This window comes from Macrobrachium nipponense, chromosome 15, assembly GCF_015104395.2.
Source record: "Macrobrachium nipponense isolate FS-2020 chromosome 15, ASM1510439v2, whole genome shotgun sequence".
Lineage (NCBI taxonomy): Eukaryota > Metazoa > Arthropoda > Malacostraca > Decapoda > Palaemonidae > Macrobrachium > Macrobrachium nipponense.
The window spans coordinates 22,167,057-22,173,056 of record NC_087208.1 but is presented as its reverse complement, the minus strand read 5'-3'; positions in this window follow the sequence as shown (position 1 = coordinate 22,173,056).

Sequence of the window (6,000 nt, the reverse complement as noted above, 5' to 3'; positions counted from 1 at the left end):
CTTTAACAAAGACTCGGCCTTTTGCTCGTTTAGAACTCTTTTTCTAGCGAAGAATGAAAATCCATCGAATCCCTGGCCCAAGAGATTCAAGATCAAAGGCTTATCGAGTCTAGTAGGGAGAGAAACAGAGAGGTCTCTTTGCCCGGTAAGAGCCTTGAAGTTCTTCTTACAAAGAAAGAAACGAATGGGAGGCTCTAGACAAAGTCTTTGGTGTTCGATTAAGGACCCCACAAGAATCATGTCTAAGAAGTATTAGCTTCTTCATTAGGAGCGTCATTACGGATGCTCACAAGTTCTGTCCTGACGACTCTTTTCCGCTTTTAAGAGTAAAAAGCCCATGAAGTTAGAGCAGTGGCGACGTCTCTCTCTTTTCAGAAGGGGAATATGTCAGTTAAAGAAATCATTGACACGACATATTGGAGGTGCAATTCAGTTTTTGCATCTCACTATCTTAAAGACGTTGCGCGTGACCTAGAGAAATGTTTTTCTCTGGGACCTTTTGTATCGGCGGATACAAATACTGGGTACGGGAGCAAACACCAATCCTTAAAATTTGTACATACCTTCTACTAGATATGTTCTAAGATTTCTGCTGACAAAGAGGGCTCGGTGCGGCACTGGCGGCCAGTCACTGTTGTTCAGTAAGGAACTCTTGTGATATCTTTTGGGGAGTATTAAAATTTTTTTTAGAGAATTTTTGTATGAATGAGTTTTTCGTTCGAGTTATGGGTTGTTTGTTATGAGGTTCGGGGATAACTCAGAACAATTCTATATACTAACATGGTGGTTAGGATCAGGTGGTCGGGATTGGTTATGCTCCTTCACAAGGTGTGTTGTCATAGAAGTGGTCCAGTACCCATTGACAAAGTCCTTTTAGGCTCTGCCGAGTAAGCGGTTCTTATACCCATCGACAGACCCACAAGAACTCTAGCCATAGATCTAATATCTCGCTAAAGTCTTGAGGTGATGCAGACTACCGGGCTACAGCCACGAAGTCTACCACCTATCAGGTAGGAACCAAGGTTTTTTTCTTTTATACCTACAACATATGTTGTTTACCTGTCTATTCCATATTAGCTGTCTCTGACCCTCCACCAAAGGGTGCCAAATCAGCTATGTATCATATCTGACAGGTAAGTTCATTGTATGAAAATGATATTGTTATAATACAATAAAGTTCATACATACCTGGCAGATATATACGATTAATGGCCCACCCAGCCTCCCGCAGGAGACAGGTGGAAGAGAGAAAATATGATAGAAAACGGGTATGGTTTCCTAGTCCTGCCGCCCAGGGCAGGCATGTAGATCACCTGACGTACCGGGTAGCGAGTGGCGCGAAATTTGAATTTCTGTCGGGGACGACGGAGTCTTAGCTATGTATATATCTGCCAGGTAAGTATGTATGAAACTTTATTGTATTATAACAATATCATTTTCTATACAATCAACTTACCTGTCAGATATATACATAGCTAAGACTCCGTCGTCCCCGACAGAAATTCAAATTTCGCGCCACCTCGCTACAGGTAGGTGGTCAGGTGATCTACCGGCCTGCCCTGGGTGGTGGCAGGACTAGGAACCATCCCCGTTTTCTATCATATTTTCTCTGTCGCCGGTGGTATCAACATTGTTTGTTATTACCTCCTGACTTGGATTCTTTTTTCAACATTTGATCAACGTTTTTGTTTTTCAGCTTTTTGGTGACGTATTTGGATCGTGTTTTGGCATTCGCTACTGTGGACTGTTTTGGAATAATCTTTGGAATTTAATTTTCTCAGTATGTCTGATTCTAATGTGAGTGTGAGAATGGTGTGTGAATGTAGGCTGCAGGGTGAGGATACCGAAAGCTTCGGTTGATCCTCACACTGTATGCCGTAAATGTAGGGGGGTTCAGTGTTTGCTTTTAACACTTGTAAGGATGGCGAGGTTTGAATGCAGAAGAATGGAAGACTTTGACTTCTTATTTGAAAGAAGTTAGAGAGGGATAGAGTTAGACGACTGAAAGGTGGGAATCAAGGCCTATTGAGCCTTTCACTGGATAATTCTAACCCTTCTACTGTAGATTCTCCCTATAAATCTCATTTCTCAGAGTGTCCTTTTCGGATTCGGCATCGGAAATCGCAATCTGAAAGCGACCATTCGAGACATGAAAACCAAGATGGCTGACTCGAAAGGTAAGGCTAGTGATAGTGAACATTTTAGTGAAGTGAGTCCTATCAGTGTTGTGGAGGGGGCGTTTGATCGTCCCTGCGGCGCTCCCAGGCCTAGACCTCTTCCAAGCTCACATGCCCGAGAGAGAAGGAAAGTCGAAAGCCTTAAGGAGGTCGTGGGGAATCCCAACGGTCAGACGTCCCTTCAGCTAGCTCTGCTTCATGGCAGCCAGCTCAAGGGCGCTATAGAAAAAGCGTCCATTCGCGAGTGTTTCTCGTCCTCTCCCTCTCCCTCACCTCCAAACGAGGGTGGAAGGAGTCGAAATTATCGAGACCGCTGAAGCGTCATATGAAGCAAGACATTGATTCAAGCCCAGAGCGCTTCTCGGATGACGCCCCGTCTGCTATTAAGAAGGCGAAGGTGGCGTCAGCGTCACCTGACGCTTATGAGAAGACCCACATCATGCTTCTTCCCCGAGTGATGACGAGAGTGTCATGCACTAGACGTAGGAGAAGCCTCAAGAAAGATAATTATGGCGGTTTCAGGAACAAACGTCAATCTCTTGTGGGAGTTTTAGCGCCCCGTCGGAAGGACGTGACGCTTCCAATTAAGAAGTCTCGTCCTTCGCACCTGCTCGAGAACGGGGGCTGACGAGAGTGTAGTAAAGGCAAGAAGATCGAAAAGACTGTCTTTTGAGAAGTGAAAGCGTCATTTCAAGCGGATCTTAGACGTGACGCTCCGTCCAAGATTGTGACGCCGAGTAGGAAGCCCTTATTGAGAGCAAGCGTCATCTAAACGTCAACAAGAGACGTCATACATGACGCTCGGAGAGCGGGAAGCGTCATACAAGACGTCTTCTAAAGCGCAAGAGAAGCCGCAGGTTGTGACTCCTTCCAGGTCGATCAAAACGGGAAAAAGGAAAGACTTTCATCCCTTAGACCCCTCTCCGATCAGGAGTTTGTCTCCTCCAGAAGAGGAAAGTTCTGAAAGGAGAACAGAAACTCAGAATTATCACGAGTGGGAGCAAACTCGGATGATGACGATCATGGAAGAGAGGGCTTGTCCAACTATAAGGTGTTGACTACCCTGCTTCTGGAGGAATACGGAGACGAGTTGACTCCGGCTGCTCCTCCTTCTCCGCGCTCGCTCTTTTCGAGTGCGGAAGGCGAAGAAGCCTTCGTCTTTTCTGAAGATGAAGCCCACCATCTCGATGAAGCGGGCTTTACACGCCTTAGACTCCTGGATGAAGTCGAAGAAAGACTTAGTCAGGACAGTATTTTGCATGCCTCCAGCAAGATTAGCTGGGAAAAGAGGCATATGGTACAAGACGGGGGAGGATATGGTATCGCTCTCCCTTCTACTACAGAGGCAGACTTTTCGACGTTAGTTGACGCTTCAAGGCGTCCCAAGTCTTAATTCTGCTCGCATTACATGGAGTATTTCAGAACTGGATCATCTCCTCAAGGGACTTTTCCAGGTATTGGAAGTCTTCAACTTCTTAGATTGGTCCCTTGGGGTGATGTCCAAGAAAGCTCACGATTCGCAGGGAATCGAACCTGAAGCCCTGTTATGCATTTTGTCTTGCATCGACAAAGCAGTACAGGATGGATCTTTTGGAAGTCTCTTCATTATTTGGAGCAGGTCTTTTAAGAAAAGACAGTGTATGGCGCCTTCTTAACAAAGGCAGTCTCGCATGCTCAGAGGGCAGCTCTACTATATGCACCTCTGTCGGACTATTTGTTCCCTTCTAAGTTAGTGAAGGACGTAGCTCACTCTTTAACTGAGAAGGCGACACAGGATCTTCTGACGCAGTCAGCTAGGAAGAAGAAACCTGTTTTAGTTTCGGACAAGAAAGAACCTAGCACTTCTAGGCAGCCCTTTCGAGGTGGTCCGATCTCCAGACCTCCCGCAAGAAGGAAGGCTCCAGAGAGAAGAGGTAGGTCCGCCTTTCGTCCCTTTAAAAAGGGAAAATGAAACATTTCTCCTCCAAGCACCAGTAGGTGCCAGGCTCCTGGGAATTTGTGGAGGCCTGGACACTGATAGACGCAGACGCGTCTTCACTAAATATCATAAGGAAGGGATATCGTATCCCTTTCCTGAATACTCCGCCCCTAACGTCAATACCAAGGGAAAGACTATCAGCCAAGTACAACGGGATCCTGGTGCTGCGGGATACTCTTCGATCGATGGTGGAACAAATGTGGGACAAGAGTGCAGTAGAACTAGTACTGGATCAAAAACTCCCCGGGGTTTTACAATCGCCTTTTTCTAGTGGCGAAGCCTCGGGAGGCTGGAGACCAGTACTAGACGTCAGCGCTCTGACAAATTTGTTCAGAAGGAGAAGTTTCTCCATGGAGACTTCTGCTTCAGTCCTAGCGTCATTACGACAAGGAGATTGGATGGTGTCTCTAGATCTCCAAGACGCCTACTTTCACGTCCCGATCCACCCTTCGTCGAAGAAGTACCTCCGTTTCATGACGGGGGGAAGGATCTTTCAGTTCAGAGCCTTGTGTTTCGGCCTGTCCACAGCTCCTCAGGTCTTCACAAAGCCTGATGAGGAATGTGGCGAGATTTCTTCATCTCAAAGGAGTGAATGTCTCGATGTACCTAGACGACTGGCTCATCAGGGCCAGATCGGAGAGACAGTGTTTGGAGGACCTAAAGTTAACTCTGGATTTGACCAAGGCGTTGGGATTGCTTGTGAACCTCGAGAAGTCTCAGCTGACCCCAGACAAGACCTAGTCTATCTGGGGATTCGGATGGATTCTCGGGGTTTCGGGCGAGTTTTTCCTTCGCAAGAGAGAAACCGCAAAAGGTTTGAGGATAATCTCTCTCTTCTTAGAGAAGCAGCAAACGTCAGCGAGGGAATGGTTGAGCCTTCTGGGGACGCTTTCCTCGCTGGAACAATTCTTCCCTCTCGGAAGACTTCATATCCGTCCACTTCAATTCTTCCTCAAGAAGTCTTGGAGCTGGAAAAACGGACAACTGTCGGACGTTTTTCCCATTCCAGTGGAGGTAAAGGCACACCTACAGTGGTGGTTGCTACCTCTGGAAGAGAACAAAGGGATCTCTCTAAGATCACAGAACCCAGACCTAGTGTTGTTCTCCGACGCGTCGGAGACGGGTTGGGGAGCGACATTAGGCTCGGAGGAAGTGTCAGGCACCTGGGAACCAGCACAGGTGTCCTGGCACATAAATTGCAAAGAGCTCTTCGCCGTACACCTGGCTTTGAAGAGCCTAGAACCTCTGGTGAGAGACAAGATAGTGCAAGTAAACGTGGACAACACCACCGCACTTGCCTACATTCGGAAACAGGGAGGGACACACTCCTCGTTCCTTTACGAACTCACGAGGGTGGAACCTATTACTTTGGACGTCTCACAGGAACACTCTCCTGCGACAAGGTTCGTACAGGGAGTAAGGAATGTAGGGCGGACAGGCTCAGCAGGAGGAACCAGGTCCTTCATACAGAAATGGACTCTGCACGAGGAAGTGTGTCGTCGAATCTCTGGTCTCTGTGGGGAACTCCTCATGTGGATCTCTTCGCAACATACATTTCAAAAAGGCTCCCAGTGTTTTGCTCGGTCGTGGAAGACCCAAGAGCAATTATGGTAGACGCCTTCCTGCTAAACTGGTCTCGAGTGGACGTTTACGCTTTTCCCCCATTCAAAATCCTGGGGTTAGTATTGAAAAAGTTTGTGGCGTCAAAAGAGACGAGGATGACCTTAATAGCCCCCTTTTGGCCGGCCCAGGAATGGTTCACGGAGGTGGTAGAGTGGATCGTAGACTTTCCAAGATCCCTACCAGAAAGGACGGATCTTCTCAAACAACCACACTTCAAGAGGT